The sequence below is a fragment of the Mus musculus genome, chromosome 10 (assembly GCF_000001635.26).
Source record: "Mus musculus strain C57BL/6J chromosome 10, GRCm38.p6 C57BL/6J".
In the NCBI taxonomy this organism is placed as follows: Eukaryota; Metazoa; Chordata; class Mammalia; order Rodentia; family Muridae; genus Mus; species Mus musculus.
Window position 1 is genome coordinate 111,566,071 of NC_000076.6, and position 19,805 is coordinate 111,585,875.

The window sequence follows — 19,805 nt, forward strand, 5'->3', positions numbered from 1 at the left end:
ATAGTAACTCTAACTAAGACACTGGTAAGGGCTGGCTGGGCGGCCCAGCCTAAGGGCTAATCTTGACTATCAGTTTGACTGGGTTTAGAATCACTGTAGAAATCTACCTTTAGCTGTGTGTGTTTTCAGAAAGGTTTAACTGGGGAGGCAAGACCCACCTTGAGCGAGCTGGAATGGCCCCTTGATTCCTGCATTCATCGTCCTGCGTCCTGACAGCAGATGTAACATCCCCAGCTGCCTTATGTTCCTGGCCCCATGCCTTCCCTACCTCGGTAGACTGTGGTCTCAAAACTGTGAGCCAACAACCCTTCCTTCCTTCTTTCCTTCAGTTGCTTTTAAGTTAGACATTTTGTTACAGCCATGAGAAAAGTAAGCGATACATTTCATCAGTCCTTGGAGGGTTGGGCTGGGTAGCCATGAGGCTCTCAGAAGCCTGGCCTTTGATGTTCACTCCAAGTCTGAAACTTTGGAGATCAAGAAATCCCTCCATGAGCCAAATCGATATGGCAGTCTGTCTAAGTAACTGGGGGGGGGGGGCACACGGACCCTGTTACTCAGCCTCAAGATTGCCATTTTGGTGTAAACTTCTGTCCTTACCAGTAGGCCAGAAATGGGAGCCATGTGCAAAGACAGTGCCCAGTACAGCTCTACTCAAGCAACACAATGGCTTCCATCCCTATTGTTAGCTTCCCAGGTTTTGTGCGTAACCAGGCTTCGTCCAGTCAGTTAAAGCGAGTCCACTTCTCCTTCCCTGTCATTTCTCATGGAATTTTCTGAAGGATAAGTCAGCTGACAACTGGTGTAGGGTTGGGAACACATCAGTGATCAGTGAATGGCCTTCTCTGTATCCGCTGTCCCCCTGTGGCTTGCTATGCTGGAGGCTTTCCCTCAGAGACTGGCTAATTATCTCAAGCTGGTGTGGGAATTTAGCTCTGAGACGGGTTGATCAAACTGGGATTGTTCTGACAGAGGGAGTGGAACTGTGCCCCTCGCTATGTGCCTTTGTCTTTCTCTTTCCTTCTGGCGACTCCGCTTACACCTCTGTTGAACACCACCACTGTTCAACCTGCGCCTTTCACAATACCGTGGTGGCGTTTGTGGGAATGGGCATAGATCGCTTCCAGATCTAACAAAAATAAGTTCTGGCCTCGAGCCTGAAAAGAGGTCACTGGGAACACAATCTGGGCTGGGCAGCAAGCCCAGTGTAGGCTAATGAGACATTTACAAGCTAGGCCTATTTTCTCTGTTTGGTCCTCAAGGATTCATTCTCGAGTGGGTTGAGAGTGAACTGCAGACGGTGCCTGGCATCAAAACACCGAAAACCCAGTACATCCTACCAATTGCCAGCCCCAGTAATAGGATGGTTCTTTCATTATTGAATTTTCTTTTTAGAAGGTGAACAATTTTATATGAGAGAGGAACCTGAAAGAAGAACCAGGATATTGTTTATTTTTAGTTTTAAAAAAATTACATTTATTTCATGTGTGTGTGTGTGTGTGTGTGTGTGTGTGTGTGCGCGCACGCACGTACATCTGCAGATTGTGTTCAGCATTGCATGGGTGGAGGCCCAGAGGACAAGTGTGGGAGTCAGTTGTAGGTTGAATCCATTGTTGGGAGACTATATGGTGTCAGCTTTCCAATAATAAGGGAGTAGCTATGAAGCAGGGGTGATGGTTGGAAGAGAACAAGAAGTAAGACCTTGTATATGCAGAGAAGAGATTCTTAGCTCAGGTGAGGCCTTCTGGGGGTTGGAATGGCAGAGTGTGGTGTGTCTTATGCAAACAGGAAAACAATCCCTGTGATTAGTAATGGTGGAGAGCAAAGAATAGGTGGCTTTTCCAGAAACCTCCATTTCTGCTATAGCATGGGGGAAGAACAGAGAGACAAGCTTCGTGGCTCCCTGATGGAGACACATTGTTTCAAGTCAGCTAGGAGAAGAACTAAGTTAAGGATTGCCGCTACATTCCCGGGTTCCCTATGCTGTCGGTAACTGCTCCTCTGATATATACTATTAAAATCTCATTTAAAACTAATTGATGAGCCGGGCGTGGTGGCGCACGCCTTTAATCCCAGCACTCGGGAGGCAGAGGCAGGTGGATTTCTGAGTTCGAGGCCAGCCTGGTCTACAAAGTGAGTTCCAGGACAGCCAGGGCTATAGAGAAACCCTGTCTCGAAAAAGCCCAAAAAAAAAAAAAAAAAAAAAAAAAAAACTAATTGATTAATGAATGAATGAATTCTCTCAACACAGGCTTTCTCTGTGTGATAAACAGTCCTGGCTGTTGCTCTACAGACCAGGCTCCCCTTGAACTCACAGCAATCCACCTGCCTCTGCCTCCCAAGTACTGAGATTAAAAACCATGTACTAGCATGCCGCCGCCCCCCCCCCCCCCCCCCGTTTGCCCTTTTTCTTAAAGGAAAATATTGTGAGATTTCTTCACAACAGTCAAGGATATTTATGGAAATGAGAGAATATCTGCCAACAAATAGATGCTATGTGCATATACAAATTTTCCCCCCCCTGGCTTTGTGTTAAAAGTGTTTTCTGCTCATATAAACAATTTGAGGGGAAAAAAAGAGACTGAATTGGTTTGAAAGAAAACCATCCGTTTAAATAATATTAACAACAACAACAACAACAAGAAGCCTCTGAATTAGAAGTAGATGACCTCAGTCTGGAGTTGTTTATTGTCTGGATGAATGTGACCTCTTGTCTGAAGTGATGAGCCACTTTGGTTCCACTACTTTTTGATGAGATGCAGTTTGTATCTTGAAAAGTTTGGACAGCAGCATGAATTCAAATAGCCTTCATTACTGAGTTAAAGGAAAAGCACAAAATGCCATGAAAGCAGGTACAAGAGCTATAAATGCAAAAGACATGTGTCTAGGACCATGAGAATTCTGATGCTATTTATCCTCCCCAGAGAAGTCAAGGCTACCACCCACAAAGGGGATACAGAGCACTGCTATGCAAGGAGCTGCCTCCCTCCCTCCCTCCCTCCCTCCCTCCCTCCCTCCCTCCCTCCCTCCCTCCCTCCCTCCCTCCTCCCTCCCTTTCTTCTCCTCATTTCTTTCTCTCTCCACCGCCATTTCTTTTCCTGTTCTGTCTCTCTGTCTCTCTTTCTTGATCTTTAAATATTTTTAAAATCGATTTATTTTTATATGGTGTGACCATGTGCATGCATGTGTGCCATGTTTGTCTATCTGACTCTCACTTCTCTCTCCTCTCCCTTTCTCTTTCTCTCTGTCTCCATGGCGCTGGGTTTTAACCTGGGCCTTGTGACTCATAATCCGAGCATATGCTTGCTATTCTTTTATTGTTCCTGTCAGGAAGCTGCATTAGGAATCCTGACAGAAGAAACGATGACCTCAGTGTCCCCATATCTCACACTGGAGTATTTATAGTCAGAATCACAGTGCAAATGATCTTTATAACCATAGATATATTTAATCTCTTTAGAAAACTGTCTTACAATTTTATTACGCCTTCAGGTATGTTTAGTAGGAGTTTTCCTTTCTTGTTGTTATGGAGGGAAATAGACAATGATGAAAGTCAGAGCCAATGGGTTTTGCATTTGAAGGTGGTACCCATCCCTTCCTGTACTCTGCATTTACCCATCCACAAAGGTAACCTTGTCTTTGTTTGAAAGCTCTCTCCCTAGCTATCCTGATTCCATTAGCAGCTTGTTTCTAAGGAGGAACATTGACCTGTGCATAGTAGAAAAAGAAAACCCTTAAAATTCCAAGTTAATATATTTAGAATCCAAAATCAGGCCTGCAAGATGGCCCAGTGTGTAAAAAGAACATGCTGTGTAAGCAAGCTTGAAGACGTCAGTTTGGTCCTGGAAACAGCATAAAGATGGGAAAGAAGTGACTTCACCCAGTTGTCCTCTGAAGTCCACACAAGTGTCACAGCCTCCGCACCACACACCTAATCGTGCACACACATAAGTGCTATAAAAAAAAGAAAGAAAGAAAGAAAAAAAAAAGCCATGACTGGGGATAGAGAAGGCTCAGCAGTCAAGAGCACTTCCTGTCTTTTTCAGAGGCCCCAAGTTCAATTCCTGACACTCAGGTTCGATGGCTCACGACTTACTGTAACTCCAGATCCAGGGACGCTGGTACTTTCTAGCTTCTGTAGGTAGCAGCATACATGGCACACACATGCATGCATGAGTGTGCACCACATTAAAAAAATAATAAATCTGTTTTTAAAAATTCAAAGATCAAGAGGACAAGCCATTTGCCCATTTTGTTAGTCAACTTTCGTTACTATAACAAACACACGAGGTAAATAAACAAAAATTACTTTTGTTTCATAATTGCTTTGGTCCATCATGGTTTTGGTCCATGACTGGCTGTCTGTGTTGTGTTTTGGACACACGGTTGAGGTAACACATCAGGATGCTAGAGGAAGCTGCTTGCTTCATGGTGTTAGCTGAAATGTTTGGGGAGTTCCAGTGGAGTTGTCATATGATACTGGTAAATATCAGGGTCCCCTGGTAGGGTCCTTAGTCTCACTAATAAAAGAATTTAAGAACAGACTCAAATAGACACTTAAGGGTAATTAGAGTTTAAGAGAACAACACCGAGGGCAGGCAAGCTGCAAACCTTGGCAGCCTCCCAGGGGAGGAGGATAGACAAGAGAAGGAAAAATACCCATCATGCCTTCTGCTTTACGCTGGCCTGGAGGTTAGCCCCATGACAGAAAGGGGAGTTTCAGGCAAGACAGAAGAAGCCCAAATAACAGGAAGAAAGCATCCTAAAGAAAGAGACAGAAAAGAACAAGAAGTTAGATCTTTCTGAGTCAGGGCTTCGAGGGGAGCCTGCAGGACTGCACTGGAGGCAGGCATTCTGGGAAGGGAATGTGTATTATGTCATTAAAGAGCCAATCATTCTGCCCATCTCTTTAGCATGGCCTAAGGGAGCCTGCCTTTTTTGGGTGATAACGTCCTTCTTGAAGGGTGGTCCCTTAGCCACATCTCTGACCTGTTCAATTGGAATGTCTCCACCCAAACCAGTGACTTCATGCTTTTGACCAGAAGAAAATAGTGTCCTTAATGGGTCCTTAATCACTGTGACCGCGGCAGACAGAGAGCAAAGGGAGAGGAAGACAGGCTATCTCCTTTTACAGTGCTCCTACAATGACCTAAACTTCTGTTGGACCCCGCCTCCTAGAAGTTTCCACTACTTTCTAAGGTGTCAAACCAACAACTAAGCCTTCAGCACAGTGATCTCTGGGAAAAAGTTACCCAGACATTAGAGTCGCTTAAAGAACTGTGAGTCAGAGTTAAGGTCAGAAATTAAAAACTTGATTTTACTGATCAGTGTGGAAGTGACTGGTATCTTTAATGTTAGTGTTTCTCATAGTGAATTATATATATATATATATATGTATATAATCATATATATATGTATATGTATATATATATACATATATATACATATACACACACATACACATACACACACACACATATATACACACACACATATACATACATACACACACACATTCACCTATGTATGAATACAGTCACCTGTGTGTGTGTATATATATATATACATATACATACATATATATATATATATATATCACCTGAATTATAATTCATAGTGACCTAAAATGGCCAAACATGTAAGTTCAGATTTACAAAACTGTCTCAAAAAAAGCCTAAAAGAGAAACATTTATGTGTGTCTCTGTGTGTGTGTGTGTGTGTATGTGTATGAACACACAGGTTTCATGGCTAGAGTAAAGAAGTGGAAGACTGGCTGGGTGTGGTGGTGCACGCCTTTAATCCCAGCACGCGGGGGGGGGGGGGGGGCAGGGGGGGCAGAGGCAGGCGGATTTCTGAGTTCAAGGCCAGCCTGGTCTACAAAGTGAGTTCCAGGATAGCCAGGGCTATACAGTGAAACCCTGTCTCAAAAAAACCATTTAAAAAAAACCCCAAAACAAAAAACAAAACAAAACAAAAGAAGCGGGAGACTGACTTCTGGAAGTTGGTTCTTTCCTTACACCATGTGAGTCCCAAGAATCCAATTGAGGTCTTCAGGCTCGACAGTGGGCATCTTTACCTGATGACCCATCTCACCAGCCGCAGCCGAACTACATATCTACCTATATCTACTTCTATATAGTTTTTAAATTACAAAGTATATTTTATTTAATATTTATTAATGTTTTGTCTGCATATATATCTGTACACCACATATGTGGTCAGATGAGGATGTTAGATATCCTGCAACTCGAGTTATAAAGCAACTGTGAACTGCGATATGGTTGCTGGAATTAAACCAGGGTCCCGTGGAAGAGCAGCCAGTGCTCTTAACCACTGAGCCATCTCTCCAGCCCTCTCAATGAAAATGTCTTTAAATGTTTGTCAAAAGTTCCCTAAAGATGTTTTTTGTTTGTTTGTTTCTCTGTTGACTACTAAGGGTTTATAAACAATGATGTGAAAAACCTTTGCTCTTAATAAAATATCTTCAAATAAAAAGCAAACGTGGGTGTGAAACCCTGAAGCTCGTTTCCATACCCACCAGAGGCTTCAGCACTTTCCTGGTCTTCAGAACATACCGGCCATATTGATAATAGGCAATTGTCCAACTTCTCCCCTGGCTTTCCACAGCTGCTTACCTGGATGCTAGGGTGTTGTTCATTGTTATGGGCGAGGCTTGATCCTTTTAAACAAGCAGTGTTTGCATAGTCCTTTACTGAACACTTTTCATGTAGCTTTGATCTATTCAGGAGAAGGGGAAAGTTCTGAGAACAAGAAAATGGATGGAGTAATAACTTTTTTTTTTTTAAAGAATTGTCAGTTGGAAAAAATATGGTAGCAATATGTGTTTGTCACTGGATAAATGATGTGAGAGGGTTCATAAAAACTCCTTCCTGAGGTTAGGTGCTTCTATTACCCAGAAGCCACCTGTTCTCTACACTCCAGGGCTCTGCCTAGGGCTGGTCAGCCGGGTCTCAGAAACTTCCCTCATCATGGGGAACTGTGGGGAGAACTTAACACCTTGAATCAACTGGCCTAGAGTACTGTCTTAGTTAAGGTTTCTATTGCTTCAATAAAACCACCATGGCTAGAAAGCAAGTTGGAGAGAGAAGGGTCCATTTGATGTGCACTTCCACATTGCTGTTCAACATTGAAGGAAGTCAGGACAGGCACTCAAACAGGGCAGGAACTTGGAGGCAGGAACTGATGCAGAGGCCATGGAGGGGTGCTGCTTACTGGCTTGCTCCCCCTGGCTTGCTCAGCCTACTTTCTTATAGAACCCAGGACCACTAGCCCAGGGAAGGCACCACCCACAATGGGCTGCAATCCATCACTAATTAAGAAGATGCCTTTTGGAGGCATTTTCTCAACTGAGGTTTCCTCTTTCAGATGACTATACCTTGTGTGTCAGGTTGACATAAGACCGGCCAGCACAAGTGCCTAAAGAATTAGGAAAAAATAAAGTACGGTCACCTTTGATAGGCATGGCTGCTGCTGTTCAAAACTCCTTCCTTGTGTTCTCGGGCTTGTTTTTTATATTTCCTTCAGCTGTTCCTGTGCATTTAGGTTGATGTATTCTGCCTGCGATAATCCGACACGGAGTCTTCACTTACAACACTCTCAGTGGGTGAAGCAGACTTTTAGGATCAGAGCTGGGGGCTCTTCCTAATGCTCAGAAAGTCGTCACAAAACGTGGTCTACTGTGGGCTCACAGGTGACCTGAAAAGCCAAGTGGTAACATTCCCATCTAGAGAATCGTTGTTATCACAACATACTCGGAAGGTTTATATAGTTCGAGAAATGATAAAAATACCCCGTTCTTCAGAGTCGCGGGTTTTATTCCTTTCAGGAGAAGGGTTGAAGAATTTCTGCTTCCTCTCTCTTGAGTCAAAGTGACTTCTTTTCCTTCTTTGTCCTCAGTCCTTTCATTCCCACCCTGTGGTGCTAACCCTGGACTTTAGTTCCTCAGGAAGACTAGCCCGCAGGCCCCTTCCATTTGGAACATCAACCTGTTGCTGACCCCCCTACCCCCCACTCCCCACCCTTCGGTTACAGCACTAGCCCTTTGCTGGAATCCCCAGTCCCCTTGCCGGTCTCTTCTGCAGGACCACAGCTCCTGGAGGATGGATAAAGCACTGCCTTTGCTTGTTTCTGTAAGCTTCCTGCATAGCAAGCAATGCTGAGCAAGACCTAGCAGGAAGCTGGAGGCAAGGGAAGGAACCCTTAAGGCCAGAGCTCTATATGCAAATGAAGAAAAGCTGTCAGCCCTATAAAAGACTGGCAGTGCATTCTTCCTGTGCTTCCTCATCCCGCCTTCCCTCTATCCTGGTTGTTTCTCCCCCTTCCCCTTTGACAGGCAAGATCTCTTGCAGCCCACGTTGGCTTCAGACTCCTTGGGTAGTTGGGGATGTCCTTGAACTTTTGACCCTCCGGTTTCTATCTGCTGAGTGCTGTAGATGACAGGCCCGGGCCAGCACTGCTGATTTTATGCAGTTTTGTTGTTCAAACCACACTCTTGAGCATATGAGGGAAAAACTATCAACTGTGGTCTATCTCCAGCACTAACGTTTTCTTTTTATTTGAGTAAAGGCTCTTTGGACAAACTTAACAAGAGACCGCCAGTTTCAAGTCACCTCTCCCGCAGTCCTCTTAGCTGACCTAGAGAAGACACCTAGGCTCCCTGTGCTGAAATCTCTGTACAGGGGCTGTTTGTATGGGGCTTTTGGGAGGGCAACGTAGAGGTGGCTATATGTATGATTAGTACCCTAAATTGGTTTTGCTCAGGAATGTGCTCACTTCAAATGTGATAACTCTTAGATGAAAAGCGGTGTATTCCTGGACAGATCACACTAAGCCCGCCCAGTTCTCACAGGGGAGGTATTTATTGAAAGAGGAAGGAAATAAGTGAGGGCGGGTGAGAGCAAGCTATGGGTCAGGGTTCGTGTCTTTTATCAAGGCCTTGACCTAGGTCACACAGGTGATACAGGTAATGCGTACACAGGGGGTATGCGATGGTTGCCATGGCAACAGTCACGGGAGGGTCTTGTCACCTAGGATGTAAACAGCTTCTGTCTGTCTGTGGATGGTTCTGATGCTAACAATGATGGATCCTTCTATCTATTAGCGTGTATGTATTTCCCCAGTGGAAGCTCCTTCGTTCATTGTTCAAGAAACTGCAAGCTGGATATAGTGGCACACAGTGGTATTTGCAGTTTTGGGGAGGCTGACTCTTTAGGATCTTGAGTTCAAGTACAGCCTCAGTGACATAACGAGGTCCTGTCTGAATACATGGGATGAGGGAATGTGTCAGAGGGGAATCAAGCCCAGTGCTCTCCCTCCTTGCTGCAAGTGGCAAACCTGGTTTCACTCCCTTAAACCTTGGTGATGCAAACGCCCATCCCTTGGACATAAGGTCATCTATAGTGTGGAAGGGTGGATGCAGCGGGACTGTGGAGGCTCCCAGGGGAAAGCGAAGGCTTCCGTTTCTGCTTGCTTACTTTTCCCCTCCCCCATGTCACTCTACACATTGAATCTTTAGCTCCTGAAAAGTCAATCAAGCCTTGTGAGTGGGTGTGGGGTCCTGGCAAAATGTCCAAAAGATATTGGGAGGAAGAACTGGAGGCACGAGCGTGTGTGTGTGTGTGTGTGTGTGTGTGTGTGTGTACTGGCACACTGATCCCCAAATAGTACTGTATTGTTGAGTCTGAAAGGTCAAGTCCCTGGGCGAAGCCCTCCTCTGTAGACGAGCCTTTGGCTTGTTGTTTCTTCCATTTCCTGGTCTCTGGAAATCACCTTTCTCCAAAGGTTTCTAGTTCTTGTTTCTCCAGCAGTGCGGTTCAGGTTCCGTAGGAAGATACAAACCTGCCCTGAGGTTCTTGCTATAGCTCACACCAACCGTACCTGAAACTTCCTTCCAATCTCTAGCTCTTGACCTGCCTGTGGATCTCCATGCCGTTCTCCCGCTGAGAAAGGGCAAGGCTGTCCTGTCAGAGGCAGAGCCTCGCTTGCTGGCTATCTTTAGGCAGGCTGGGGAGGAAGGTATGTGCTGTGTAATGATTATGGGTTTAATTCTTGCTTTAGAGAGGAAATGACTCACCCTGTAGATAAACTGGACTTGAAAGAATGTCTGGCTTATGCAAAGCCCTTATTTACATACCAGCCTCTCATTCACAAGGAAATTGTTACTCAAGGACTTTGACTCTGGACGCCTTCCCTTTTATTCCAGGTCTTTGATAAACCTTGGCCTAACAGATCCCTGGGAGGAATTTCTGTAACAGAGGCCTCTCATATCCCAGCTTCCTCTCCCCTCTGAACATCGACGTTGTGTGACTAATAATGGAGATACCCACCCACCCACCCACCCATTTCTAACTCCTCATGTCTCAGAGCCTCTGCCAGTGTGGCTGTACCTACAGCTTCCAGGCGTGTCAGGGTGGGGCTGGTTCACACAATCTGGTTTCCCTTACAGGGTGTAGTAAAGCGTTATTGAGCCAAAGTTAGATGAAGGTGACCCAGTGTCAACCAGCCCTGGCTACTTTTCTTATCAGCAATATGGTCTCTATGTTAGCTTCTTAGCTGCTACCTGACCTACCACGGATCAAGAGACCAGCACCTTGACCTGGACGCCCTTGTCTGCCCATTAATTTGAGCGAAAGAATTCAGCAGCAGGTGTCGCCGAAGCTATCTCTTCTCCAAGTCCCACCCCCCTAAGGAAGAAAGCTATTCCCACTAGACCCTCCCTGAGCTTCCATTAACACAAATCACTGGAAGAGAGGCCGTCTGTCAACACACCTGCATAGACTCTGACACACACAGTCCTCTTCTATTTTTAGTCTTGCTCAATATGCCAAAGAGATTTATACTTCCCTGCTAGTAGGCAGGCCCAGTCTCATTTCAACACGTTCCTACAAACCCCCTAACGTCCCCCAAAATCATTTACTGTTCATTGAAAAAGTGTCCACAGTTTCTGTTCTTCCCCAATAGAACAGAGGTATCATTTTGGAGTTTCTACGTCCTATTGGGCCAGGGGTTAATTGTATTACATGTGTGTCTTCTCTCTAGCTAATTGGTCTTTGCCAGTGTATTCCAGCCAATCCTTGAATGGCAGAGGGGAAATTCCCTTCACTATTCCATATGTAAATGGGAATCTCAGAGCTCTAGGATGGTGACAAGAAAAATTAGGCAATGTAAAGGGTGTGAGGTATTCGCCAGAGAAGATTGCTCAGACTTCAGTTTGAGCCAATAGAAAGTTTTAGTTGGTCTGTGTCTACACGGGGTATTCCAGATCTCAGGGTAGCAGTGAGCCTTCTTGGGGTGAGATTTTAAGCACAAAATCCATCATTTCCTGGGTTGACATATTTCAGTAATAAGAACAGTTAGATAAAAATGGAACTACAGAAACAAAAAAAGCAAGGTTAGTTCATTTAGAGACATTCCCAGAACTATAGACTTTGGTGGACTGGGTCTTTATTTTCATTTTTGGCAGGAGGTGGTGTCTACATGCTGAGTTTTAGGGCCTGAATAGTACTTCTATCATGGAGTCAGTTATGCTAAGGTCTGGGAGGTTTACTAAGGCTTAAAGCCCTTTCCAGTGATAAACTCTCTTGATATCGGAGATGATCGTTAATTAAATGTTTACTCGTGTTGTAAGTTAGTCTGTTTTCTTTGTTTTTTAGGGTTCCCTTTCCGGCCTTTCTAAATTTGTTTCTTCAACTTAAATTTTTGTCCCCGATAACTTTTTAAGTTGAAAAACTCATGTAGGTAGATAGGGTATACCGTTTGCTTAATGGTGGACGATTTGTCAAATAAACAAAACAACAAAGAACAACAACAACAACGATATCTGTCCCAGCTAGAGGATCCCACTCCATGCTCCAAAATTCAGTTTTGCTCTAGAGACTTCTGAGCAGCCAATGTGCGTGAGTGTGTGCCTGCCTGTGTGTGTTCATGTGCACATGTGTGTGTGTGTGTGTGTGTGTGAGATGTTTGTGGGTACTCATGGAGTCTAGAGGTATTGCATCCCCAGTAGCTGTAGTTACAGGCAGCTCAGCCACCTGACATGTGAGCTGGGAATTGAACCAAGCTCCTCTGGAAGAGCAATGCACACTCCTAACTGCTGAGCCATCATGTATTCAACCTCCATGCCTTTCTTGATTCCTTTTGATGTCTTGGGTAACGATTACCAGCAGGCAACTCTGGCAACCGACGGCTCTACCTGACCTTGCCATCATGTAGAATTGAAGTCTTCGGCTCCAGAGAAGGGCTTGCCAACCCCAGCTTCTCATCCTCACGGATGTGGGTTTTTTTGTTTTTTTTGTTTTTAGTTTTTTTCTGAGACAGGGTTTCTCTGTGTAGCCCTGGCTGTCCTGGAACTCACTCTGTAGACCAGGCTGGCCTTGAACTCAGAAATCCGCCTGCCTCTGCCTCCCAAATGCTGGGATTAAAGGCGTGCACCACCATCGTCTGGCTCCTTACAGATTTCTTGTTCTTACTTTTTTGGTCATGTATTTCCTCTGAGACTTCATTTCCTTTTCCCCATGTCTATCATCAACTTCCGTGGTTCCCCTGACCCCGACTTTTCTGTCTTGTGTAGGCAGGGACATGATCTACAGGTTCAGTTTTTCTCCAGTTAACACCCTGAGCCCTTTCACCTCCTCTGTCATATCCTTCCAGAGTCTCCTGTTTCCTCCAGTGTGACTTTTACACTGCCACATCAAAGCTTCTCTCCGAGTGCTGCTAGATAAAAGGTCATTCGACTTTGTCACTGCAACTTTAATGTCTTTGATGTTTGCTAGACTTTCAGTTCTACCTAGCTTTATGTGTTTTTCAATATAAGGCTTTTTCGTTTTCTACCATCACCTTTTTTTTTTTTTTTTTGGAGGGGGGGGGATTTAATTTTTTAATTTTTAGTTTAATTTTATTTACTCTAGTATGGAAAAATTCCAATACACACAAAACCACAGGGAATAGATTCATAAACTTCCTGTCTAACCCTTAGTTTATGTCCAATCTTGTTTCATCTACAGTTTCTGCTTCACACCAATTATTGTAAATGGACCCAGTATATTATATTATTTTTATCTATAAAGGTTATATGCCACCTGAATGATGATGATTCTTCAAAGTCAACCACGATAGCATTATATGAGCAAAAAGTTGATAATCATCTCCCATTACCATCAGCTTACCTACTCCCCTGATTGCCTTTTGGCTTTTTGGGTTGAATCAGATTCATGCATTGTGATTGACTAAGACTGCTAGTAAACTTCTCTGCCGGTAAATATCCCCCATCTCAGTATGGCCAGCTTCTCTGAATCCTATCAGAGAATCAGGATTTGGGGGAGGAGTCCTGTGTCAATCTGCACTCTTGTCTTTAAAGCTATTAGTGTCTGTAACCATCACCCCCTCCCCCCAAACCCCTTCTACCTGCTGGTCTCCTAGCAACACTGTGTCTTCTCCCTCCTAAGGTAATTCAACAGCCCCTCCTTGGTTGCCTCCTCAGTGAATGCTCTCCTGTTTTCAGCCTTTTCCCAGTGTCCTTAGCTTCTCTCTGACTGTTTTCAGCTCAGTATATAAACATGTTCAAGGCTCTGTCAACTGTAAAAACAAACCAACCAGCCAAATAACACATACCGACTCCCAAAGTTCTTTCAGGCCAGTGTTTTGCTTTCGTCTCTCCTGTTCCTTTCAAAGGTTTAGCTTCTGAAAACTTCTCTACATTCACCCCCCTTCCCCACTCCTAACCCACTTCTGGCTTCAGTTTCTATCACTCCTCAGATAGTGTTTTGTTTCCTAAAGTCAACCCACCCCCCCCCAGCTAAATGCCAAGGCTGTTGTTGAAGTCTTAATCTCACTTCCTATCTTCCTGGTTCGAGATGGTGATGAAGCCCAGAGCTAGGAGGCAGGAGGCAAGAGGTGAGCCCTCTGCCACTCTAACACCTTTTCAGGGCTCCTGCTTCTTTGGGACAATCTCCAGCTTTCAAAAGTTGGTCTTTTCTGGTGTTCCATCTTTCTTTTTGGTTGGAACGTCACTTTTTTTTAATCCTTAAATTTATTTTTTTTAAATATTTTATTATTTTATGTGTACGGGTGTTTGAATGGATGCATGGTAATGCCTAATGCTCTCAGAAGCCAGAAGCCAGTGCTGGGCTCCCTGGGGCTGGAATCACAGACCACCAGGAGCTGCCATGTAGGTGGTGGGGATCAAACGCAGGTCTTTCTTAAAGAGGAGCAAAAGGGCCAACATTGAGTTTCCCTCCAGTCTTTGCTTTCATATCTAAATACTATGCGAGTTCTATCGGCCTTCCCTGGATGACCTCATCTATCTCCACCAGCCTCTATCTCTGAAATCTCTCTTCTGAGATCCCGGCCAGTGTTAACTGAATTCCTACCAGACAGGCACTTTGCTCTTTAGGTAGTGCACTTGATGGCTATCTCTGCGTGTAAACTTCCCGTGCCTTCGGCATCTCCTGTCTCTGCGACCAGATGAAGCTTACTTGCTTCGTTCCTTTTTTCCCCTGGTCTCCTTCCCCTCACATCTAACGAATCACCAAGGGATACTAATCTTACTACCCCAAGCTTGTTAAGTGTTTTACATGGGGTAAATGCTTGTTAGGACAGAGCAAAACAGTGCAGAGGTTCCTCCATCTTGTATTCTTTCTGAGGTCATCTGAGGTTTAACTAGAATCTTATCTCTTTGATGGAGAATCCCATGAAAAACTACCCAACTCTATTCTAGGAATCAAAGGTCAGGGCATTCTAGCTAATTTATCTTAGCCTTTGTTAAAATTGGTTGTTTGTACGGAACCTCCTCTAGCTAACCATTTATCTTGGCTGCCCGTTTGTGCTGTGACCTCCCCACCCCCTTTGGCTGGCTGGCTAACCACTTATCTTAGCTTCTGCTAAAACTGTTTGCTTCCAACTGCTTAATCTACAAAACATCCCATACCCCCACCTCCATGCGATGGCTATATGAAGTGTCTGCCTTTAAAAAACCCTGTGTTCTGGAGACTTGAGGTCACAACCGGGTCCCCCCCAAATTCTTGGGTGTGGTCCGAGCCACTGGAATAAAGACTTTGAATTGGCTAAACTTTGTGTCTGAGTGGTCATCTCTGGCAAGCTCCCTGTCACACTGCCATAGCCACGAGGGTCATTCTGCCACCGGTCTAGTGCGCACTGATTCCTTCCCCACTCCCGAGCACAGGGCCATGTCACTGTAACCTGTAGTCCTTGCATAGCTCTGTTCCTCCAGGATTACAAAGGAACTTGGTACCAACGGGTAAAGCCGTGTTGGTAAGGGTCACTGCCCTTCCAGGCCCTTCTTTCTATTATCCTTCACCCCATACTCTACCCTCTAACTCCCATATTAATTTTTTTTAAAGGAAGTATTTTTTAAGCCTCGAAATGGGTGCAGATGCTGCTCTTTTCAATGAAGATGTCATCCCTTCCCTCTCTTTATAGCAATCGATGAACCTTGAGTCAGGGTCACATCTTCTAGAAAGTCTTCTGACCTCCAGAACCCACAATGGGCCTCAATAAACAAACAGACAGGCAGACAGACAGACATACTCCCCACTACAGGCCACACTCACCATTTTACCAACTGCTGACCTGAGAAAACCTCAGCCATGACTCCACCCTCCTCCCAGGGCATGCACCTTCTGAAAGACACGGCCTTCTCATTTTGCAGATGAAGTCTTGCAAAATGCGGTTTACCGCAGACCCTTGATGAAGATGCTATGCGAGGCATCTTCAGGTAAAAATGGAGAAACCCATCCCCATGTCAACTACTGGGGTAGAATGGATCAGTAAACCTAACTAAGAAACAGTCAACAAAGAGATTAACAACAGCACAGGGAGGCAGGAGATAAAGTCTGTGAGACTTCAGAGGACAGTTTGATTGGTGGCCTTGGTGGCATCAGTGGGGTCAAAGAGTGTCTCACGTAGGGCTCATAATGTGTGAGTTCAGCTTTGGACTTAGTTGGGCAGTGAATAAATATGGAGCTAGGTGTTGGGGCAGAGAGGTCAGAGAGAGGAAGGCAAAGACTAATTTCAGTTGTCACCCCTGGGGGTAATGACTTGACAGTTAGCAGGCCCTTTCAGAGGCAGTTTGTAAATTCTGGAAATTTCACAGTATTGACTCACAGATGTTTCGTTACGGAAAAAGGCATTACTATGGCATAGATATATTACCCCGTGTCATCACGCTGCTTTGACGATCTGGTGTTTCCTACCATTCAGAGAATCAGAAAATTGATAAAGAGTCTCTGTTCCGCACAAAGAGATGGAGTCTCTGGGCTGTGTGCAGTGGCGTGAATGAAGATCAATCAGATAATCCATGGCTTCCGAGAAATTGGTGTGGCAGGTGTGGTAAGAGGGGGAAAGGTCATGAAGACAGTGAAAGAACGGGCAATAAAGACCATGCAGCCGAAGAAGACTGGAAGGGCTATGGAAGCCACGGCCCAGGAAGCCCTCCTGACTTTGGCTTGCCGTGGAGGGAACCATCAAAGAAAGTGTGACAACTTCAGAGTGACCTTGGCCACGTGGTGTCCCAGAGATGGCTTCTATATGAGAGTGGCAGGTGATGAAATGGAGCAAGGGAATGTGACTCTGTAATTTTGCAGACTTACAGCTGGACTTCAGCGGCATTTTGCCCGTGGAGCTTTACGGTTTCTCAGAACCAGGTCAAGGGAGAAGAAAAGTAGATGAAGAAAGGGAGGAAAGAAGTCAGCCTGGCTCCATGGAATCAGTGTTGCAATTCGTACACCCTGAAACTGAGGAGTGTTATTTAATGTTTCTGGGTGGCCGCCAGTTTGGGCAAGAGCCAGGTGACATTTAAAGCCTCTGATGGCTTGAATGACCTGAGATCCTGTTTTTTTTTTTTTTTTTTTTTTTTTTCCCTGTGAAAGTATGGGTGTTAGTCCAAGATCTTCCTTCAGCCTTTGCCAAGAATCAATGAAACTGGTTTTTGACCTGCCATGGCTGACTGGAGTTAGGTTTTCACCCATCGTGGGCATTTGTATGCTATTTTCTTTAGAGAGGGGGAGAAGCATTACATTTTTTTTTTTAAATGTCCTGACACCTTTGCTTGCTTCAGTATCAGCGCTGCAGCTCGCGAGGCACACAATGCCTTGCGCGCGCGCATGATAAGAACTGAAACTATTCATTGACATTATGGCAGGGCTATTTTGAAAACATTATCTCATTTCATTTCCTAGAACATCATCAAGTCTCTGCAGCATCAGTTTCTTTAAAGAGAAGGGCTATTTTTGTTCCAACGGAAGCCAAAATATTTGAGCAAATTTTGCCCCCAGTTCCGCTAGCTTCCTTCCCCTACGTTGTGGCTCACACTGGCGCTTTTTAGCAAGCTCTCTTGAGGCAGAATCAGCGTAGTGCAAGGATTTGAAGTCATCGGCCATCCCGACTCTTTATGCAGGTAACAGCGCACTGCCTCTTGCCATCAGCAGATTTTAGATCCTTCTTGGAATTTCCTTTATCCTTATCTGTGCATTCTGACCTCTCTTCAGTCCCAACCCCACCCTTCTCATGCCTCGCTAGATAAAGCCATGTGTCACCTGTGTCAGGAATTCCCGACGGCTTTCATATTATCCAAGAGTTGGGCTGGGTTGTTCTTTCTACCTCATCTTGGGTCCCGTTTGCATCTCCGTGAACCAATTATTTTAAGCATTTGACAAGTTCCAGGTTTTTTTTTTTTTTCTCTTAATCTACTGACAAGTTCATGACTCACTTAACCACCTTTATATTGTTGACTAACTGCCAGGTAGAAAGCTAATTGCAGGCACCACCCTCCCACACACTAACAGCAATTAATTCAGTAGGAGGGGAGGCAGGCACAGGATTTTATGATGAACAGCAGAGACCCAGGAAGACTTTGGGGCTCCCGGGAGAGCCAGGGTCTCCGTGGCTCACGGTTCCTAAGAACATGACTCATCAAAAGTCTTGCCTCTCTCCCATGAGTCAGCAGCCTTGAGCTAGGCAATGGCATTAGTCAGATGCAGTAGAAAAGAGTTCGTTAACTTGGAAACTATGGGATGGCTGTTTCACATACGTCAGTATGAGTCCTAGGCCTGAGTCTTTTAGGCCTTCTAATGCCTTTGAGTGAATTAGTGTATTTATGACTAAACCCATGTTAGACTGTTCCGACTTTTACTAGCTCGGGAACACAATTTCCTGCAAGAAATATTGAGACATACCAGCTAGTGAGTAGATTTACTTAAAGCATTATGTGGAAGGTTGTATTCGTGTACTTAGAAAGAAACAATTCTTTTATGTCACTTGTTTTTCTGAGACAGAATTTGGCTACATTGTAGCCACGTCTGGTCTAGCGCTTCCTCTGCAGGATGGATTAGTCAAAAACTTGAAGCCATCCTCCTGCTGCTACATCCTGAGCGCTGGGATTACCAGCAAGTGTCGCCACCCCCAATTAGCAATATAAAACTCTGTCTTTTTAAAAGTATTCTCTCTCTCTCTCTTTCTCTCTCTCTCTCTCTCTCTCTCTCTCTCTCTCTCTCTCTCTCTCTCTCTCTCTCTCTCTTGGTTTTTCCAGACAGGGTTTCTCTGTGTAGCCCTGGCTGTCCTGGAACTCACTTTGTAAACCAAGCTGGCCTCAAACTCAGAAATCTGCCTGCCTCTGCCTCCGGAGTACTGGGATTAAAGGTGTGCGCCACAAAAGTGTTCTCAGTTGTAGCTTTTCTTCTTGTGTTTCTTTGAAATAATACCCAATTAGCTTTAATATTTCGTTTTGTTTTGTTTTTCCAGACAGGGTTTCTCTGTGTAGCCCTGGCTGTCCTGGAACTCACTTAGTAAACCAAGCTGGCCTCAAACTCAGAAATCTGCCTGCCTCTGCCTCCGGAGTACTGGGATTAAAGGTGTGCGCCACAAAAGTGTTCTCAGTTGTAGCTTTTCTTCTTGTGTTTCTTTGAAATAATACCCAATTAGCTTTAATATTTCGTTTTGTTTTGTTTTTCCAGACAGGGTTTCTCTGTGTAGCCTTGGCTGTACTAGAACTTGCTCTGTAGACCAGGCCTTCAACTGACAGAGATCCACCAGCTTCTGCCTCCTGAGTGTTGGGATCAACAGCATGTGCCACCACCACCTGCACCTAACGCTTTGTATAGAAGTGTCCTTGCACAAAAACTATACTTTCTGAAACTTCTGCATGGATTATATTTTGGACCCTAAACTTCTCTGCATTTCTGGATCATCCCTCTGAGAAGAGGAGGCTGAGAAATACAGAGACCTTCATTGAATGTTGTCTTAAAAAAATTCAAAGCTCGGACTGGTGGTATACAGCTGTAATTGCAGTACCTGGATGCAGAGGCAACAGGATCAGTGCATGTTTGAGAACAGCCTGTTCAACGCAGTATGTTACAGGCCAGCCAGACCTACTTAGCAAAAGTAGTCTCAAAGTAAAACAAAACAAAACAAATCAATTTTTTTTATTACGTATTTTCCTCAATTACATTTCCAATGCTATCCCAAAAGTCCCCCACACCCTCTCCCCCACTCCCCTACCTACCCATTCCCATTTTTTGGCCCTGGCGTTCCCCTGTACTGGGGCATATAAAGTTTGCCTGTCCAATGGGCATCTCTTTCCAGTGATGGCCGACTAGGCCATCTTTTGATACATATGCAGCTAGAGTCAAGAGCTCCGGGGTACTGGTTAGTTCATATTGTTGTTGCACCTACAGGGTTGCAGATCTCTTTAGCTCCTTGGATACTTTCTCTAGCTCCTCCATTGGGGGCCCTGTGATCCATCCAATAGTTGACTGTGAGCATCCACTTCTGTGTTT

General features: G+C 44.8%; 2 long non-coding RNA genes across 3 annotated transcripts in view; one reads left to right on the forward strand and one right to left on the reverse strand.

Moving 5' to 3' along the window:
* Positions 1–3,809: 3,809 nt before the first annotated feature.
* On the reverse strand, positions 3,810–7,686 carry Gm30193. Its single transcript, XR_380791.3, has 3 exons — positions 7,468–7,686; positions 6,633–6,735; positions 3,810–3,951 (listed from the first exon to the last, which is right to left on the reverse strand). It is a non-coding gene; the product is annotated as a predicted gene, 30193 (long non-coding RNA).
* Positions 7,687–16,980: 9,294 nt separating this feature from the next.
* The window catches only part of Gm30262, a 28,538-nt gene continuing 25,713 nt past the window's right edge, over positions 16,981–19,805 (forward strand). The window contains exon 1 of one of the 2 annotated variants that reach the window (XR_380793.4): positions 16,981–17,428. This is a non-coding gene — a long non-coding RNA (predicted gene, 30262). The remainder of the gene's footprint in view (positions 17,429–19,805) is intronic. The other variant, XR_380794.4, reaches the window with a different exon arrangement.